The 21,149-nt window shown below is 44.6% G+C and overlaps 1 protein-coding gene across 1 annotated transcript in view; it reads left to right on the top strand.

Annotated features, from left to right (window-relative positions):
* The window catches only part of SAMD11 (sterile alpha motif domain containing 11), a 175,223-nt gene continuing 154,074 nt past the window's right edge, over window positions 1-21,149 (top strand). Inside the window, exon 1 of the mRNA XM_074848458.1 lies at window positions 1-363. The gene's annotated coding sequence lies outside the window, so the exon portion shown is untranslated. The remainder of the gene's footprint in view (window positions 364-21,149) is intronic.

Below are 21,149 nucleotides of genomic sequence, written 5' to 3'. Positions count from 1 at the left end.
CCTATACCAGCTGGCAGCTGGGCCTGAGGGGGATCCTGCAGCACTCACACCCTTATCTCTCAAAGAGCGTTCCTGGCAAGGGCGCTGGGGTTGTCATGCCAGGCCAAGAAGGAGACATGTGCGGCAACAGAGCTGTGATTTTTTTTTTTTCTTTTTTTTTTTTTCTTTTTCCCCTTCCACCTCCATGTAGGGGAACTCCATCAACCATCAAGTGAAAACATTGCAGCACACAGCACATCTCTGAGGGTGGAAAAGGGGATGCCAGGCACTTGGAGAAAGAGGAAGGACCATGAAGAACAAAACTTGAATATAATCACACACGTTTTGAGGCTCACGTGAACATATATACGTGCCTGCTGCAAGGTAGCACTTTGTTTTTTCCTAATGTCACTTTCTCTGGAGATGTATTGATTCCACATTTGGGTGAGATTTTGAACTCCAGTTGACGCTGCTTTAGCTTTGTTGCCATTTAAGATAATAAGTTGGTCTAATTCTGTTCACAGCATATTGGCTTCTAAAGGAATGGAGTTATGCCAGTATCGGTAGTTTTGGAAAATCATTTGCAAGTGTGTGCCAAACCCCTGGAGGGTTTGCCATTTAGAAACACACAAATTAGAAGAAAAGAATAAGTCCAGTGATCCAGTTCCTAAACTGTTCATTGTATGACCTTAGGCAACTCATTTAATGTCTTTGTGCCACAATTTATCTATCAAAAAAAAGGGATAATATCTATTTATCTCTTGCAATAGGTTGGGAAATCTAATAAATGTTGACAATAAGCTTTTGATCCTGTAAAAGTAACAGAGGACAGCAAAAGACAGTATTCTTTACAAATTGATGTTTCATTTTTCATGTAATTGATATTGTTATGGTGCTATTTGGAATTAAGCTCATGATAAATAGTTTACCGAAACACAATTCAACAGGCTCTTGATCCTGGCATGTGGGAGGTTCTAATGTGACTCAGATTTTGAGTTTCTCTTTCATTTGCTTGGGCCGTTGAATCAAGTCTTGTTGGGTATGTAACCCCAGCCAGGTCACGCTGTGCAGCTTCCATGGATCACACTGACCCGTTCTCCGTAGCACCCCCTGTCCTCTCTGGTTCGGGTATATTCGATACAGCTCTGGGGGACACGCATAGGTTGACCAGGTGGCCTCTGACTGCGTCCTCGTGTCTTTCTGTAGGCGATTCTGTGGTTTTGGCTTAGTCAGTGTAGAAAAGGGCATTGATTGTGCTATGCTTTTATATAAAAACTGGTCCATAAACAAAATAAATCGCAGACTCAGCTGGAGTTGGAGCTGTGAAAGCAAGCAGCACTGGAAAATGAGCCTTGTTTAGGGAGATTTATTGAAATGAGCCATATACTCACACCGATATATATTCTCTGTGTGCCTATGCTTACCTGTATCTGTACATGCGTGTATGTTAGAAAGGTAGAAATCTAATGGTCATAGAGTAACTGTATAAAGCTTTAGGGAAGAAATGAACAGAAATGACAAGGAAAGTATTTCCTTCCCTAATGAGAAAATGAAAATAAATTTTAAAAAAAAAAGAAAACACACGCATGTACATTCTAGGAACAGAATACTGTCAGCTGGACCAGAGGAACAAATAGGGGATGTATCTGGCTCCCAAGGCTTTCTCAGGACTGTGGTCTGCCATTCCCCTAGAACATCACATTGCATGAGGAGAGCAGATCCCAGATGAAGTCCCCTTCTCAAGGTCCCCCAGACCTCATGAAGGGCTCAGAGGGCACATGTGCATCAAAGAGAAGTAGGCAGAATCATGTTATACAGAGGGGAAGAGTTTAGTTCATGCTTTGAAACACCCAAAAGGGGATTAATAACCATAATTTACAAAAAAAAAATATCTCCTGTGCATTAGAAAACCCTTTGCCTCCCTGCAGGAGAGAGGAGACAGGGAACTGAACAGAATGTAGGATGTAAGAGCAAACTGTAACCCAGTGAATTAGTCTTAACTATAGCGAAAACAGCACTTGTGTAAATGAGGCCCCTAAGGGCCAATAACCAAGCAGTAAAATGTTACAGGAGGGAAGTAAGTCAGGGCTATAAACCTGGGAAGTTGGGACTGGGTAGCCAGGATCTGGAGCATAAAACAGGCGAGATTAAAGGATGACAGATGAGGGCTGGGAAAGGATGCATGAATCCTTACCAGCGTAAGGATTCTAATTCCTGTGGCCTAAAGACAGGCTTGTTCCTCTGCGTACTGCCAGGAACTAGAAAATGACTGAGGTGCCCACTGAGAACTTGTGAGAAGAGTAGAAGAGTGAGCGATGGATGATAAATAAAATAAGGAAATATAATCAAATCAACATCGAGTGTATTTGATTTAGGAGGACACCAATGAATAGAGAAGGGGAAGAAAGCGGCAGGGTGAGAGTTGCTGTTGGATAGGACTGTGGCTTGAGTGAGATATAGTGCAAGCCCTAAATTATCATCATCATTATTTTTTGGCTGGGCTGTGTTGTGACATCAATACCAATTTACACTCCGGGTGAGTAGCACTTACTACCTTCTTGTCTTCATAAATTGTGCATTGTCCTTATTTATTTGCTTCCTTGTCCCCTTCCTCTCTTCCTGCATTGCCTCTCTCCTTCTTTATAAACATGATGGGGATGGTGTATCCTTGCTATGTCCTTGATGAGTTCAGCATTTAACCCCAGTTATGGATCCCCAGCTCCACTCTCCTTTCTTTTGTGCCAGCTGTGGGAATGTTCAACTTGTATTCTTTCTTATGAGGAGGATGGTGTGTACAAAAGGAGGCGAGGTTGGCCTTACTCTTGATAGACCTCGTAGCAAGTGATTCTTTTATCATCATGCAGCTGGTATTTCCATGACCCTTTGTGTTCCTCACGTCTAGCCAGGAGTAGACATGTTGGCTACTCTGAGTCAAAGCCTTCTTCCTGACATGTAGTGTGTGTTTAAAGGTCAGCAATTTTATTCTTGCTCTCTCTCCAAATTTACTAAGCCACCTCATATTGTGAAGTCCCACAGAAGCGCTGCTGTGGCATCACAAGGTATCTTCAAAACTACTTTCCAAGCATGGAAGAAGCAGGTTGCATTATGACAACCTCAGCAGTGCCTGGAAGCAGGTCTGCTATTTTTGATATATCTGTATGACAGAGCTACTCAATCTTTTCACGGTGTGGACTAAACTCTAATAGAGAAATCATTCTGCAGGTCACCTACCTTCCCAGGGCACTCCTTTGATACCTACTGTAATGTTAAAAAGACAGAGCGTCTGTTGTTTTTCTTTGAACATAATATAGCAGCTGAGGAAAAAAACCTCATTATAACACTGACCACATTATCTCAGGTGACTACAAGATACATCTTTATGCTATTCGAAAAGAGCAGAGCTGGAGAGATATAAATTAAACTGAAAAAAAGTCTGGTTCAAAATGGGAAACCTTTTTCAGTTGCTTAAAATCACACCTTAAACTGATCCGATATCCCTCAACATATGGGATAACTCTTAATCTCCTCGTGAGTTGAAGTTTGGCTGTCGGAGGGGCAGATGGTAAAGCTGAAACTAACAGTTCTCAGAATTACCTGTTCGTGATGTTGTGGTGGATAGCTCTTGGCTGTGGCATGAGTGTTAAGAAGCAGAACAGAGTTCATACTGACTGGTTTCTTTTCAGAACATGGTGTCCACATTCACCCACTCAAAGTTGTTCTCCCACAACAGAACCTGAGGAAGAGGGTGATAACAGCAGCATACTGTGAGCAAGTACTCACAGACAAAATCCCATTTAATTGAGAGAGGATTTCTATCTGTGTGAGCACCACTGTTGCATATAATGGTGCAGAAAATGCAAAACTAACAGTGGCAAACTCAAGAGAGAGTGAAGGAGGATGGGAGACCAAATTCATTAGGGATGCCTCAGTCAGGGTGTGTTATTCCGTGCCAGGTGATGGGTAATGTCTCTCCTTTTCCTGATAGTGACTTCTCCTATGCTAAAGGATTACAGATGTAATCTAACAAAACTTGTCTCCTGTTTGCAGTCATAACACCAATTCACAATCTCTCCTGTCATATTCTGTACCCAGTTGAATGTTTATTACTATATACAAGAAATACAGGGTTTCATCCTGATTCCTGTATGATCAGTTCATGCTCTGATGCTTACAGCCAACAGAACAGAAACTTGGGAATTTGCTTTCTTTTGAGAATATACTTTGCCAGAAAAAAAATAGGCTCAGATAATGTATAAAGAACCTTGGTGCTGGTGGCTGCCTAGAGGAAACAGGCAAAGGAGGGACAGACTGGGGAAGAAAAAAAAAAAAAAGCCAAAGACCTTATTTAGGGGTAGTAGATTTAATAATCTCTAATGGAATTACTGGTGAGGAATCTACATGCTCATCTCTTTCCTGTAAAGGTTGGCAGATTTTTGTGTTATTGTTTTTTTTTCTTTCTTCCTTCCAGCCTGCCTTCTTCTGCAGGGAATCAGTACATAGACATTCTCCTAGGACAGCAGCTGCATGATGGTACCCTGGCTGTAAGGTCATGCCCTAGCATAATACGTTATGAGACAGTGGGTTGGAATATGCTTAACCCTGTACAGGTGCACAGGCAAGAAGATGGATGCAAGGAACTTTTTTTTTTCTGCTGCCTCTGTGCAGGGGGCAGGGAGGAGGCACCATCTCTGAAACTCCTTTTACACACTGTATGGTGCTGTGGGAATCTAGTCCAGACTGGAATGGAGTCTAGCCCCAGGCACAGTGCCTTGGGGAGCAGCTGCCAGTGTTGAGTCCTCCTTTAGCTTCCCTACCCACCCCACATAAGCAGAGACTTGCAACTGTAGCTTTTCCTACAGTTGTAATAATGCAAACTAATTGCCAGGATGCAGCAAAGAAAGCTGAATCACCTGCCAAAACGATAGAGCAGTTCCTTCATTTCCATTTTCTGCCTGCATGAAGGTAGAGTAGAAATTAAAATCCTGGGGAGCGCTCACACCCTCTCAGGCTGAAGCCGAATGATGGAAATATTTAGAACTTCACTGCTAGCTCTGTGGTTTGTTTGATTTGGGGGAAGCAGGAGATGTAGACCTCCCTAGTGCCCCATGCAGAATAACATGCCTTTCCTTAAACACTGCTTTAGTAAATATTCTGGATAAATACTGGGTTAAAACTGCCATGTTACATGTTCCTGGAGGGAATTTTCTGGGGTTTGTAACTACTCTTGGTGACAAGGAAATCTCCCTATAGATAATGACATGAGAGCAGTGTCATTTCAGTTCTTATTGATGCCATGGTCTTGGACAAATATGAAAAAATAACTAGGCAAGAGGTGGTGGTTTGATGGACAGTAGATACCCCTCACACTAAAAAGACATAAAAAACGGCAGCATTAACTTTTAAGTTTGGATTTTCCAAGAATGAATGTTGAGCAGATGAAATACATGATTAGTCCACTATGTTCAAGGGACTGCAACCCTTTTCATTTCTTGCTTGTCTGCATCAAGAACTTATTAGATTCATTGTTTAATTTGAATTGGTATTACAGAAAAATCACTCTCCCAATTTTATTTCTAAATCTCAATCCACCTAACACTTCCATACATGAATGGCCCCATTGTATTCACTAGCACCAGTAGTTAGCAATTCTTAACTGGATTAAATCATTAGGCCCTGATCCTGCTGCTAGTATTGCATTATGGGTGACTTTACTCAGAAATTACCCGAACCGAGATTTGTAGACTCATCTGGGTGGAGCTGTTTGTAAACAACAAGTGTTTGCTAGACTTGAAGTATTAATGAATTCAGTGGTATGGTTCATTTACTTAATGTTAAACATTTCTATAACGCTGAAAATTTAGGGCATTGAATGAGATAAGGAGCATCTGAAAGGAGTAGATTTATTTTTGCATATTTCATCATACAGCTTTTGTGTGTGAAAGATGTCTTGAACTAAACTGTGTTAAGGCATTCTCTATGGCTAAAAGTATCTAAGGACATTTAGATTATAATATTGTATAGGCGAGATCTGGTTATTCAACACACAGAAAAAGCACCTAAATTTTGAATGTAGGAATGTCAGGATGGGGCCCAAAAATAAACGAGTCCTAAGACTTTACCTTCCTTTGGAGTACCAAGCACTGTCGGCTGCGGGAGGCAGGCGGAATGCTGAACTCCTTGGAGCACTGCTGTGATCTAGGGGCAAATCTTCTGTCCTTCTACAAGAAGCAAAGCACAACTTTCAGACACATGGTAAACGCCCAACAATTTGTGCTTCTCACAGAAACATCAACAATCTGTTAGCTCCTTGGCATTGGGGCAAGCCAACCTGCAGCAGACACCAGGATTGCCCGGTTCCCAGTCACCCATCCTGGTTGTGGCTTCTGTGGTGCAATCAGCCTGGAGCAGGGCACAGGCATTTTTGCTGTGTCCATAGTTGACTCACCCAAAGCAGTTCACATGGGCTTCTCATGATCTTCGAGATACCGTTACCTCACCCAACACTCCTGGGCTTGATGGCTGAGATTGTAGGACGGTTGCTTGGGCCATGAGGGCAGGTTCATGCCGTGAACACTTCACCTTTTTGCTCTGGAGGCTGAAGCATTCTGCTAATCCCCAGGTCTAATAGACCAACTTCTCCCTCCTGCCCTCCTCATGACCCCAACCTGATCTGGAGCAGCCACTCCTCCTGAAGGTCAGAGATAATTCATGTGGTGTCGTGCTGTGTCATTCACGATGAGTGACTGAATTGGTATGATGAATGGGGAAGGGTCAGTTAGAGCGCTAACCCGAGGAACAAATTTGTGGGGCCACCACTGTCATTTTATTTAGGGTCTGCACAGAGCCCTCCAGGCTTTCTGCCTCAAGAATGAACAGCTCGTCCCTGAAAGGAACTTAGCTTTTTCCTCAGGGCTTTTTTTCCCCCCCCTGACTCTAGGAGAAGAGGAGAGTTAGAAGCATTTGCAATTCTGTAAAAATTATGAGCACAAAGGGTAGTCCATCTAATTGATAAGAAGCCTTAAATCTCGTTTTTCAGGGGTTTATAATGTGGCACTGAAAACTGCTGAAACTTGGCATTCAGAACCCTTCTAGGGAGCAACTATTTTCTTCCCATCTCTCTTTTTAAAAAGAGATTATTTTCTCACATCATCTTGGACCTCTTCTGCTCCACATTCTCCCCTCCACCCCCCCAAGTTATAATTCCTGGCAGAGTTTCTCAATGAACAATTGCTCATGAGGGCTCTGAGCCCTGCCATTTTTTCTCCCAGTGCGAGCTGCATCCCAGCATTTTTCTGGTATTAAAAAAAATGAGTCGGTTGCTCAGGATTTTCCTGCCTGAAACAAAGAACAAATGATGCAAAGGCTTGAACAGAGATTTCTGCAGTCCTGTGTTCTTTGTACCTATGACCCACATGCTAGTTAAAATCATGTCTGCTGAGGGCCCACAAAACCGCCTTTAAGACAATTCATTTCCATTTTAGATCAGAAATGAGCCCTGTGTACTTAAGGGTTTTACTCCACTGACTGTACCAATGTAATTGAAGCCATATAACTTCTCTGAGCCATGCTAAGACAAAGCACATATCACGATGGTATAGCTGCATCCTTTTAAGGGTTGTACTGATAAAATCAAATTCTTCTCTCTCTCCCAAATATGATATTGGTATGCTAAAATAACTTTTTGAAATTAAGAGATTAACCTAGTTGCCACTTTCTGGTTTTCAGTGTGCCTGAGCTAGCGCAGCAAGGAAGAGGGTTGGGTTCCCGGGGCCAGTGTGCGCTTGGTACGTAGCAGAGGCCTGAGTTTTGGGGAATACTTCACTGCTGTGGTAGGGCCACCTCCAGGTGAGTTGTGGGATGGACCGAGGAGCAGAATCCTACAGGTTTACTGTAGTGCTATTTTCCAGCCTTCCTCAGCTTCTTGCCGCAGGAAGAGGCTAACAGCATGCTATCTGCACAGGGAGGAATCTCTGCTCTGATGTGATGAATTGGCCCTTTGTACTGAGCAGATGAATTTCATTATGAGGTGTGAAATTTGCCGCCCCTCCTTAGGCAAAGTTTTTGCTGAAGTCAATGAGAGTTTTGCCAGAATGAGATCTGCATTGTCAGGACTCTTGCTCCCTCCTGGCTCCTGCTTGCACAGCAGTATGACTAAAATTCTCCGTGCTTATCTCATTGCCATTTTTTATTCACCTGTTTTGGCAGGGCTGGCATCATGTCCCTGGCCAACAGGTTCTTACACCGGGATGCGCTCAGGTAAAATTACCTCAGATTCTACTGGAAAGTTTGCCTGCGTCAGGTCTACAGGCATAAACACAAAGCCCCTTTCTCATGTTTCTGTAATTCCAAAACGGCTTAAATTTTAATAATAAAATATTGCAGGTATTTACTCCACAATATGGATTAAGCCCCCCTTAGCCACTTAGGAGAAGCAAACATAATTTAAATGGCAGATAGTTTTGTCGTTTGAAAATTAGCTACTCTGTATCTGAAATAACCCTTTTTTGTGGTTGTTGGCATGGAAACAAGTATAGTCTGCAAGTCCTTCTCCAGACACCTTTGTAACTCCGGGGGAAGTCAATGGGAACCTGTGGCAAGGCTCCGCAGCTCTGAAAATCAGATGTCAAATACCTCCCTTTTATTCTCAAAAAGTATCTGATTTTGAAAATTAGCTTCATTCTGAAGAAAGTCTTTCTTGAAGTAGTGACTTGGAACAGTTTGAAGTCAGGATGTATATTTAGAGTTGAGGTTAAATATTCCAGGCATAACAGCTCCTTCCACACATCTGGTTCCTATGTATTGCATAATAATGAGATCGAATGCCTTCCCGTAGCAAAGTGGACACAACTCCACTTTAATAGGTGTCATATCCCTTTATGCTAGAGCTGAATGTTGCTTGAGAGATACTACTTCTTTCCCCAATCCTTGTACTATCAAGTAGAAGGGGATTTTGATAACCACGTTCGTGTAAGTTGGGGGTTTTTTGTGTAAGTTTTACACACGTTTGTGTAAGTGTTGTCCCATTTTTGGATCGGTGTTAGGCTGAGTCTAGTCAGATATTTTGTAGATGGCTATGCTTAATTTTTTCTGCAATGCAAACCTGAGAGAGGGGGAAAAAAAAAAAATCTTCTCCTCAATATATGACTTGATGATACGGGGCAAAACACCATCATTTTGTGATGAGAAGTGATAGCATTTTGCTGAAATGTCATGGCTTGAGATACAATCTGTCTTTCCCATCCCAAAATGATTTCCAGGAAGGCAAAATTGAAAGTGGGACCATGATGATAAATGAGTGAGATTTTTAACTGTCTCGTTGAAATACAAAAAGCCCTTCCTCTTATATAGGAAATATTTTTTAACTGTTTGAAAATGAAGCCAGAAGGAGGACATATTCGAAACCTGTCAGGTCAGACAAGGTGGTGATTAAAACACACTCCTAGTCCTAATGTAGTTTTTAAACTAGCTGGCTTTTGTGGGATTGCATCAGATCTTCTGATTAAGGGAAGTGCTGACAGAGGGAAAAAGGAACATGCACAGGGGAAACAACTTCCATCATCTTTTTATTTTCCCAGGAAACAAAGGGAACAAGGGAATAAGATGCTTGCCCTGGTTTCATCTCTTGTGCAGTGGAGACCCGTCTCTCTTAAAAAGATGGTCCGTCACACTGAAAGAAGAGGGACCAGGAACTTGAGCCTTGGGTCGTTGTGTGATATCTGATGTTGCAGAGCTTCTGGTGGGTGGCAGCGAGGACTGGGATGAATGGGTGTAACTTACAGCTCCGCAGTACATCCTGCTGGTGTCACCGTAAAAGCCAGCAGAGGAGCTCTCTAACACTCAGTTTGGAGTTTTCGAAGGCAGGCACTCTTTATTGCAGCGCTGGATGCACGGGGCATCGTTCCACCTAACAACGTGCACACACTAAAACAAAAGTTCATCCTTTATGTACCTCAAATACATGAATATTCATACAGTTTCCAAGAAGTCTCCACCTTTCTGCCTATCTACTGCATTTACATAATGCTGGCGTAGCAAAACTACGCTACCCATGCACGGGGGTCTTGGGTGGTCGTTTGGGGAGTTAGCACCGTACTCCTTTTTCCCTTTTATGGTCACGAGTCTTTTGAGGACAATTTCTTCTCCTTGGATGTTTCCCAACTCTGTTGTCCGGCCAAGCTGTTTGTTCTTATCCACCTTGTTTGAGCATTTCTGCCAGGATGTATCTATTCTCAAGGTTAGGATATCTTCTCTGTACATTTTAATCACTCAGGCCTTGTTAAATACATTGTTTGGTAGAAGAATTTCTTAATATTCCCCCCTTTGAGACTTCCATACACAACTGGGTACGACATGACCACATAAGGTACAATGGAAGGCTTCTCTTATCACTAATTATTACAGGCCTCAACTTGCAGGCACCAACTGCTTGCAGACGGCGGCTAGCAGGCAGCAGTGTAGGATAAACGGGGGGGAAAACTCAATCTTGAAACCATATGCTTAGTGCCACGGCCTCCGTGAAAGGTCTTGCTAGGTGTGGAGAATCTTCTGGCAGATGTGGCTTGAAGGGATGGGGCTCTGATCGTGCCTTCACCCTTTTACCACAACACCAGTGCTTGGAGGCCGTTTCCTACTCAGCTGGAGCGCGGCATAATTTAGAAGATTTTTCCTGTGTCTCACACCTATGTGTCCAAATCTCAGGATGGAAGCTGTTCCTTGCTAAAATCATCAGAAAAGCACTGATATTGATGCGCAAAATACTAGTAATGGTTCAGTGTTCCGGTGTGTCCCCTGCACCCTGTGCCGGCAGCGCATCTTGATGGCTCGGAGGACGAGGCCACCCTGCTCGACGCCGTCCTCTCTTCTCGTTGCCCTGAGGATTCCTGTAGGTGGGTGCTCCGCGGCTGCACGCACAGGAGACGGCTGTCTGGGGCCGTGCTCTCGGCGAAGGCGTTGACTGCATTTTGCACGGGCAACTTCCACGTTTTAGTTCTGCTCTTTTGAGGGGTCGCCCGCGTGTGTCGCAGTAGGACATGCAGGCCAGCTGCTCTGCTCTCTCCTGCCAGGCTCTGCAGGCCCTCGCCACACTTCTCCAGCACCGTCTCACCTTTGTTGGGGTTCAGTACCTTTGGGTTTCACCTTTGGGGGGGTTCGGTACCCCCAGCCGTGGATGCCAGGGCGGGGTTTTACACCCACCCGGTGCGTGGCTTCCCCGCCTTGCTCTGCACCCACCTCGCGTGTTTCGCAGCCGCTGCTCGCTCCACGCGAGCCTCGGGGGCTCTCGGTGGGGTGCGGACATTTTCGTAGCCGTTTGTGTTTCCAGCCTGTCGCCCCTTTTAAGCCCCCGCCGCTCCCGCCTGAACCCGGCCGCCCCGGGAGCGCGGAGGCGGCGGCGGCCGGGCCGGGCCGTGCCGTGCCCCGGGGGAGGCAGCGGCCGGGGCCGCCGCGCTAATTAAAACGTGTCGGCGGCTTCATCGCCGTCTCGGCTCCGCTGCCAGGGAGACTCCGACCGCGGCGGCGGCGGCGGCAGCGCCCCGGGGGGGCGGCGGGGCGGGGAAGGGGGGGACCGGGCGGCGCCAGCCCGCGCCGGCCCCCGGCAGCGCTCCCGGAGCCCAGCCCGGCCCAACCGGCCCCCGCTCGGCTTTGGCTTTCCTCCCGTTTGTCTCCCGCTGGCTCCGGGAGGCCGGTGCCGAGGCTCCGGGCTGGGCTGGAGCTGGTGGCGGCGCGGCCCCGGGGGTGCTGCCCCCGCTGGGAACCCCGATTTCTGCTAATGGAGAAGCTAGCAGCGGAAAACAAGAAAACCCTCCCCTAATTCCCAATCCCATTGTGGAGTAATTCTGCACGATAAACCATTCCCAGAGATGGCGCTAGGATTAGGGTAAAACCTCTCTCCCTAGCTGTTTAGATTTCATGGAAGAGATAATCCGGTTACTCACAAAGTCCAGCCGATGTAGAACCAGACTCGTACAGTGTCATCAAGTATTGGCTCGTCTCTGGGGATTCTCCCCCACGCGGCACCAAACTGACACCTTGAAATGTTACAAATATCTATAACACACATATTTTGGTACATATTTTCTCATTTTTTAAAAAAAGTGTGTAGTCACCCTACAGATAGAGAGAGCCTTTTATGAGCGGCTTACAGGTCTGTAGGAAGGGCGTGCATGTGAAATACTTGGTTGGAAAGTTCAGATTTCATGCTTTATGGACCTACTGTGAGATCAGTTAAAAACTGAGCCGTGGTAAACTTTTATATATACATGCAATAGTCCACAGTCCAAGCATGTTTATTGTTCTTTCTGTTTGGAGTGCTGAGAATGTTAAAAGTACTGTGGATCCCAAGGAGGAAAATTAAAGAAGCTTCTATTTCCTACTGCGGTGCTGTGCGGTGAATGGATTAGGGAAGGTGGGTCAATGCGTTGCTCCATCGCAGAAAGCCCTATCTGTGGTTCTCATTTAACCTTTTAGGCATACATGTGAAGATTTTCTTGGCAGTAGAGTGTAGCTTCCAGAAGAACTGGGAGTATAGGTTATAGTGGGTTTGAAGATAAAGCTTGCATTAGCTTTGGCAATTAAAGTAAGGGGGAGATGCAGATTTGGGATTAATGAAATGTGAAAGCGGGAGGGGAGACAGAAGTATGAGACATTGGATACTGTCATAATTATTGCTCTTTTTTAATAAGAGCTATAGATGTTTATCATCCCGGTAAATAAGGCTGTGTCAGGTGCCTGAATTTAGGCACCCAAGTTTGAAAAATGCCACCTTCCTGGCTTGTTGTCAGCTTCACAACAGCACGGTGACAGATCTGGAAACTGAACCCGGGAGTTCTAACCCCTTTAGCCTCTTGCCTCAGGCAGGAGGGAAGGGAACCGTGGAGCTATAACTTAAGGAAAAAGAAGCACCATAATGAAGATCGTGCGGGAGCCAGCTTAGATGCCTGGAAGGGAGAAGCACAGAGCTAGAACTGAAAAGATGAAGGACCTCATTGAACCTGAAGTGCCTCATTAAGTGCAATACAGCTTGTGCGTGCACAGTGGCAGATTTTTCCGGAGATATGTGCAAAGCTCAGAATGGGAAGGGTGGGAGAAATGGGGGAAAACGGTTCCCCTTCTAGAAATACTAAAGTCAAGTATCTTTATATATAAGGAAGAGAATTGAATTATTTTATGCTTAGTAGGTAGTAAGTAACATGCACAGTCCATTTTAGAACAGTCTGGTCATGTGGAGCTGCTTGTGTGTAAGAAAACAGTTTTCTGCTGTGTGTGTCTCTTGATTCTGAAATGCTAAATGCTTGCTCTGTGCCTTCGTTTTTCCACAGACAAATTGAGGGTAATAAGTTGATTTTTCTGATTCTTTGTGCACAGAATGGTTAAGGCAGCAAATAAAAAGCAATGAAAGCTGTGAAGTAAAAACAACAGCAGAATAGATGTAAGGAATTGATTTGGAAATTCAACTATGTATTAAAATATTCAAGAATATTGAATAGCAAAATGTTTTTATGAGGTTCTTAGTACTTTGGGGCACTGCTACTAAAGCATGGGGGTTTTTTGACATTACTGCAACGCACATCAGAAATCATAGTAATATTTGCCCATGTTTGGTGCTTCCCCAGCTCCCCACAGTCCTACCGGAAAGCTGAGAAAGGACTGTTTGCCAAGTGTTTCATGAACTTGAGATGATGGTTGCTATTGCTGTGCAAAAAAGCACCATGAATTTAAGTGAACAGCATGCTGGGCTCTAGGAAAAAAAAAAGAAGAGAAAGGGATCTGGAGAAGGACATCTTGCTTGAGGTGCTGACCTCTTAGGAAGAGAGTGACTGGGGAACTCCTGCCAGTGTTGCTACTATAGTGTTGAGGTTTCAAGATGTGAAAATAGGAAGCGCAGTTTCTTTTAAAGGGTCTCAGCCACGTGTGCTGCTTAATTTATCTTTCTGGCTGGTCCTGCACTGATAGCATTTAGCCATGTAGGGACCATTTGTCTGTTATTTTTCAGATTAAGCTGGCAAGGTTTGAGCAAATGGTGCAGACTGGATTTCCAGGGACTTGGTTGGGAATGGTTTGCAACCAGACTGCTCAACTGAAGAGTTGTCAGCCTGCTTTTAACCTTTAACTGGACTCTGAAGTCCAGTTCCATGTTGGTTGTCAAGTAATTTCTTGAGGTATCTGTCTGCTGCTTTTAAACCCCCAGAAACTTTGCTGGACAAATTCCACTGTAACCTCCCCTCAACATCTTGTCATTGCTTCACCAGAAATTTTAAACACTTCTGCAGTTTGGTTTGCGTGAGAGCTGGTATTCGGCCAGCTGTCTCAGTGAGGGATGTGACTGAGGAATTGGGGAGGGCGTGGAAATGTCACCAGTTGTGGGTCCTCCAAGAGGCAGCATGGAGACAGTATTTTGACAAGTCCTGCCTGTGGCATGCTGCCAACTTATTTTACAGAAAGCATGGCCTTGGCAGGTGTTGATGGCAGCAAAACAAACTTGGAATAGGTTGTGATAAAGGGAGTTCTCTTGGGAAGGGGAAAAAGGAGTGATAAATATCTTAAAACGGCTCCTAGGAAGAGTGAAGATGTGATGTGCTTGTTGGAGCACTTGGGAACTGTCCTCTAATGCGCCAAATGTTGTAAGACAATCTGGGGGCCTGGTGAAAGCCTGAGAAGATTTCAGTTAAGTGTTTTTTTCAGTATTTTTCTCTCCAAGGATAGAAATTTGCCTGTCCCAAGGACTTAAAATAAATTTCCCAGGATTTTGGGTCTCTAGGTCCTGAAGGGACAGTCAGCCTCTCTTCTAAATGCGGTGAATCAGAAGCCCTGGTTTCGGGTACCCTCTGGGTTGATCTGGGTTTGAACCCAGTGGCTCTATTTCATCCTTATTTATGGGTCTTTCTGCAGCCGAGTAACCTTCTGCTCACTCTTTTTTTTTTTTTTTTTTTTTTTTCAGTGTCTGCTTCCAGTCATGATCTCAATCCTTGATTTCAAAAGGAAATAGATGTTTTTTTCTAGCCTAGTCTGCAGCTATAAACTGGAGAGTCCAAACTGGGAGCGAGCTAGGAAAAAATCAGAGTAGTGATGGCAAATACATATCCCATGCCAAATAGCACGGGGTATGTGAATCTGGTAGTGAGAGAATCGGGGAGAAGCCCAGGATTTGTATCCAATAACCAGGAGCACATACACGGTGCAAAATGATTGCTTTTGGTAATGTAAAGATTCTCTTTGCTGTCCATTAGTGTAATTTTGTGATAGACTGGCGAGGTTGCTGCTGTGATCTATAAATCTTTGTTCTGAAGGAGTTCTGTGATGCTGGTGTTTGAATTTTTTCAAGGGCAGATCTGATAAGTGATAAAGCATGCAACTATTTTGTTTACATTCATTTTTTTTGTTTTAAATATGCTTGTTACAGCTGTAATGTGACTGCAGCTATAGTCCCTCTTGTATTAACATTTTCAGCACAGACTTTTTTCCTGGGTGGGGCTGAGCAGGGAGTTCTCTAACATAGGTACTCAGTGAGATAGCAGTAGGTGGGCTGGGGTTTTGTGTGTGAGCAATACTTCAGTTTGATAGCAGTCTGGGGGATGCTCTGCAGCACATGGCCTTCCTAAACTACCGTGGGGTGGGCATCCTGCTACACTTGATGAGGATGGTGTGCTGCTCTGCAGCTCTATTACCTGCTGGTGGCTAGTGAGGTTTTAGCTGTGCTGTGGGGGGAAAGGCTGCTCTTGATTCTGACAGAAATTAACCCAGTGAAACAGAGCCCTAGTGACGCTCCTTCAGCAGATCATAAGAATTCAGGGTGGACGTTTGGAACATAACGTGAACCATGGATGTGTTGGATGTTACCCTGTAGACATAAGCATCATTTTGAAATGATCAGTGACTCACCGATGCAGTATAATCACCAGAGACATGCCCAGCACCGAGCCATCAATCACTCCTGAACTGACAGTACACCCTTATGTGTGTGCTGTACCTGCCCAAGACCCCTGTTATAAATCTTCTCGGAATGGAGGAACATGTGTTCCTTGTAACATACATACATACGCAGGGGTGCCCTAAGCGTGTCACATCATTCTGTTATTGATAGACAACATCAGGCCTCAGTAGGGCTGCTTGTGCTTAGCCATATTGGCAGGAGAAAGCGTTCTGTAAAGCTGAATAAAACACCCCGTGATCTCCAACATGTGGCTCCACTGGAGCTTGTTGCACGTTACCACGTTGTAAAGACACCTCCAGCGTGCACAATCATTCTTGGCCTCCCACAGCCTGGTTTATGCAGCAGGTATTTGGCATTTCAGGAATCTGGGAGGGAGAGTAGTGGGCTTTGGCTGTGACCAGAGGAGTGACTAGAGTGTGTAAGGAGAGAGTAAGAGAATGTGGATCCACAGACTGCTGTGAATGGGTGCTGCATAGAAAAGCACTCTGAACTGGTGGGTAGTTGTCTTTCAGTGAAGAGAGGGCAAAGCTACTCCTGCACCTCCTGACTTCACTTATCTGTTGAAGCTTATGGCTTGCACAGCTCTTGGCAGGTACGTTTGCAGATGCCAGACACGCTCTTTTGAAGTTAAGCAGATGTTGGTGCGAATGTTCCTGGGACACAACTGAAGGGGACATGTTGAATGGGAGAAGACCATGAGGCTGACATATGGAAAGGTCCAAGGATTTTGGTGTAGTTTGTATGTGAACTGCTGTATTTAACAAAACAATTAGCATCACCAAAGAGCATTTCAGTGCTGTGTGTCAGAGAAACAAGAAGGATGTTTTGGTAGCTTTTAAATGAGTTTTAATCCTTAGTGTATTTCCCCCACTGAACTTCAACTACTCTGGAAATGTGAGTAAAGCATCCATTTTACAGAGGGGCATTGAGGTGTTCTTACTCACCTGCTTAATGCTATAGGAAGAGAAAGCCCAAGCATTCCTCAGCTACATCCAAGGCTCAAACTTCTTAAGCTGCAACTGGAGATACAGCCATCTTGTGTACAACCCGATTCTGTGCCAGTACTTTCCTCCTACTCTTTCAAGGGTGGTATGAATTCCAGTCTCCTTTTATCCTCACACAGAGATGCACGCATGCAACTTTCTTGCTAGTATTCCAAACAGATATCTGATAGAAGCTGGCAGGATGGTGGAAGCCTGTCATTTCCTTACTCTGAGCGTAGTCAAAGACAATGCTTTTGTTAGAAATGGAGCTGGCAGATAGCAGAGTCCCTGCCTATCTCCACAGACAGTGGCACACACACAGACACAATACAGTGCACACACCTGCCGGTGTTCGGGTGGGGAGGAAGGTTGGGGGAGAGGCAATGCAAAAGTGAGTTTGTGTAATTAAAGATGGAATAGCCATCTTTACTGCCTTTCTCATGCAGCATAAAATAAGACTGAGACTGAGGGGTTGGCTTCTGGCGATCTAGCTGTGGCAGCATGAAAAATGAGGAGGAGTGCGATAAGAAACTAATAATTTATGTTCCAAGCACAGACTCACACCAGTGTGGAGGGAAATTTGTGCCAATAACTCCTACTAACTCAGAAAGGCACGCAATCTTTTATTGCACAAATTATTAACGACCAGAAAATAAATGACTCTGTAATCAGATTGGTGCTGCCGGCGCTTTTCGTTTCTTCTTTTATTTGTATAAATTCTGAAGCCAGTCCACCCCTGAAGCTGAGGCAATGGGAACTTTTACTGGCCCAGTGCCCTGCCTGACAACAGAACAGATTAAACAACGATGAAACAGGAACGTCCTGGTATCTCATTGCCTATCAGAGATGGATTTACTCAACAAACATTTTCTGGCCCCTCAGCAGTAACAGCTCTGTAGGTACACAGGGATCTCTGGTTTGGGACCTCACTGCATAGTTATCGGAATGATCAAACAGCAGGAGACTGAACCTTTATTTATGAAAATATACAGGAAAAAAAAACCCAAACAACACTCCCCGTCATCTCCTCTTGGCCCTGTCCCTTTTCAGACTCCTTTCTTCACGTCCTTCCTGTGTCCTCAGGGCTGCTGGTCCATGTGCTTCTGCTCTCTAGTTTTTCAGCATTTGTGCTTAATAGTCAGAAGTGCTGGGCACCTACAGCAATTACTGAAGTATACTAGAATTGTGGATTCTCAGCCCTTCTTAAATCAGGCCAGGGTGAATTTTGGCCACGCACTTGCATGGGAAAAGGAGCGTGAGGAGTTTGGTTTATTTAGACAGAGTCTATATGGAAACAAAGCATGGAACGTTTTCCCTACCACCAAATGATTACATCCTCTGATCTTTCTTAAAATCTTTATTATGATGATGAAGAAAAGAAGCATTGATGAAGAATGAAACCTTTTAAAGAGGAAAGTTGATGACTTTTGGATTAGCTGCAGGTTCCCTTCAGTTTATATGGTGCTTTGTGTAATCTGAAGGGTGGCAGTGTTCCTGTATTAGGTAGGAGTAGTTAGGAGTTTGGGTGTGATGCCAAAGCAAGATGAGGAATTTGATTTGGGCTTGAGCTAGTAGTTATTTGCAGGGAGACACAGGGTGAGCTAGAGTGGTAGAAGCAAACAACTTTGAGCCCACAGGTAACTTTGGATCAAGATCTGAGCTTCACTTGAAAGTTATCCTGGTAACGTACTGAACCTAAATCCTGGTCTGGGTTCCAACCCTGGGAGATATTTGAGTTTGAACCCAAAGTTTGCAGGAGTTGCTGCATCCAACCTGTGGGCCAACCCAGCCCCATTTTGCAGCCTGTATTCTGAACGGCAAGGCTTTTTGGCCCTAGATCCAGATGCAGCTGAGAGGCCCACGTCTACAATTTACGCAGGTTTGCTCTGATTCAGATGACCTGTGCAAGCCTGTGTGACCTGGCTAAGACTCATTTAAGCCCGGTGTTTAAGGTTTGTAGGGTGGTGTTTCTTCAATAAACAGGGTTCCTTGAAGGCAAGGGAGTGACTCTGCATGCGATTAGAAGCTGCTGGTCTGTGTTTAGTCCATATATTTTTCAGTTGGTGGGGGAGACCCATATGTGAGGCTTGGACTTTTCTTCTCCCCTCCCATTCCCCCTCCCCACTCTGATTATGTGAACCATATGATAAGGAAGAAAAGTGATTCTGTTGTTAATTCAGCCCATGCATTATCAATGGCACTATCTCCCTGATGGCTTCATCTGAATAGGGAGGAGGGGGAGACTTGCTTTCCCTCTCTCTCTCTTTTTTTTTTTTTTTATGGTGAGGGGGTGTTGGTGAAGGCGACCGCAGCCAGGCTGCAATAATGAATAATGTGCAGATTGTTCCCGGGGACTGCAAGTGTTTTATTAACGCAGGTTTTCTTAGACTGAATGCCCAATCACCACAGAACCATGAAACTCAAATTGCCTTACAGCTCTCTCATGAACATACTTTTAATCTCATTGACCTGTCGTTATACTACAACACATAAATTCAGATTTGGAGATCTTATGTCCAGTCATAAATTGGGCTGGCAGACTTCCGATCAACAGAATAAAACTGTCTCCTGTGAGGTGGGTTTTTTATTCGTCAGTGCTGTTCCAGCAGACGGAGTGGAGGTACAGTCAGCTTTTCTTAATAAACTATTCTTTAAAAAATGGAGGGAAATAAGAAACCCAGCATGAAATTCACAGGAGAGAGAAGAAAAAAAATAAGGTGACATTTAAATAACATTAACATTGGGCATAAACTTAGAATGTGGAAAACTGTGAATTAAGGGGTGTTAGCTTCTGCTAACATCATGGAGAAATGATAGAAAAATAGAAGAGTTTGTGCAGTGGCATTCAGGCATACACTTTTGGCCATAATTCTGTGTGGTTTTTGGGGTAGGCACCTATGTCCCAACTTCACAGAATTCCTTCCTCTTTTCTTATGTCTTTTTCTTCTTAAATGAACAACCCAAAGGCAATCTAATTTCTCCCTCCCTCTTGTTCTGCAATGTTTTATTTGGATTCAGCAGTGAATGGGGGATTTGACATTTCTATAGGTCGGTGGGAATTTGGATATGAGGGGAGACTTTGCTATGCTGATATTAGGTGTGGGTACTCATGCAGAAGGGTTTCCTTGTGTGTGAAGAAAGATCACAACCAGTAAATCCTGCTAAGTGCTGAACACGTTCAGAGTGGTGCAGCAGGCCCATCTGTGAGTGCTGTCATTGCATATGGACGATTCCTGTTGTCGTCAGTAGAGATGTGTCATCCTAAATGCTGGTAGAACAGGTCAGATAATTTTTTGTGTATGCACATTTCCTCTTTGCAGGTCATTGTAGGAGAGAGTTCTGTGATGATCTGGAGCTGCTAGGAGTATTTCTAATATTTTGAGTGGAGTTGCCTCCTCAAATACAGCACGCAGTGCTCATGTATCATTAGTGCTTTCATTTACATAAATGTCACCTTTTTAACACTCCTTAGTTGTATGTGTTAGCCCACCAGATAATGCACACGAGGAAAAAAAAAAAGAAGGGAAGTATTTCATACTCTTGCAGAGTACTGAAAGAGTATTTTCTCTTTATCTCCAAAAGGGTTCTAACAGACAGCAGTGCAGGCTTCCTCAGACACAGCTACCTCCAACATACTTTGCATCCTACCTGTTAAGACCAGCTCTGTAGTTAGGGGGTAAGTCAGTAACATGCACCATCGTTACACACGGCTCTGCCAACCCACGTTGGAGCTAGGCTGGCAGTCTATAAGTGATGTGCATCCTTTCCTCTGTGTGGCTGCACCTCGGGGCACGTTGCTGCTGAAAGGAATCCCTCCCTAAAGACAAAGAGCAGCTAAAGTTCTGTATTCCCCAAAATGTGGAGACCTTTTCCCAACCTTTCTAGGAGAGTCTGTGGTGGAAGCGGTTCATTTAAAGAGTATCATGAGCTTTTCAGTGTCTTTGGAGTGTTAGCAGGTGAGAGCAGCACTAGAACCTAGAAGAGAACTAGAACTAGAAGAGTTTCTGCATTAGTATACCCCAGGCTGGGCAGGCGTGCAGTGCCCTCTGGTTCGCCCCTGTGGTGGGGCTCTTGCTCTCAGACAGGCAAAGCAGGACAGCAAACTCTGCTTTTGGACAAAGGTGCAACTTCTGGCAACTGCTTTCCTTCAAGTGCTGTCCTGTGACACGCAGCTGCCACTTGCTCGGGCTTTGTTCCACTCAGCACTCCAGCCTCGTACCTGTAACAATTTAGCAGCAGTCATTTGAGGAAATAAAGCA

This window comes from Strix aluco, chromosome 22 (genome assembly GCF_031877795.1).
Source record: "Strix aluco isolate bStrAlu1 chromosome 22, bStrAlu1.hap1, whole genome shotgun sequence".
Taxonomy (NCBI): domain Eukaryota; kingdom Metazoa; phylum Chordata; class Aves; order Strigiformes; family Strigidae; genus Strix; species Strix aluco.
Note: the sequence above shows the minus strand (reverse complement) of the source record. Positions and strands in the feature narration are given on the sequence as shown.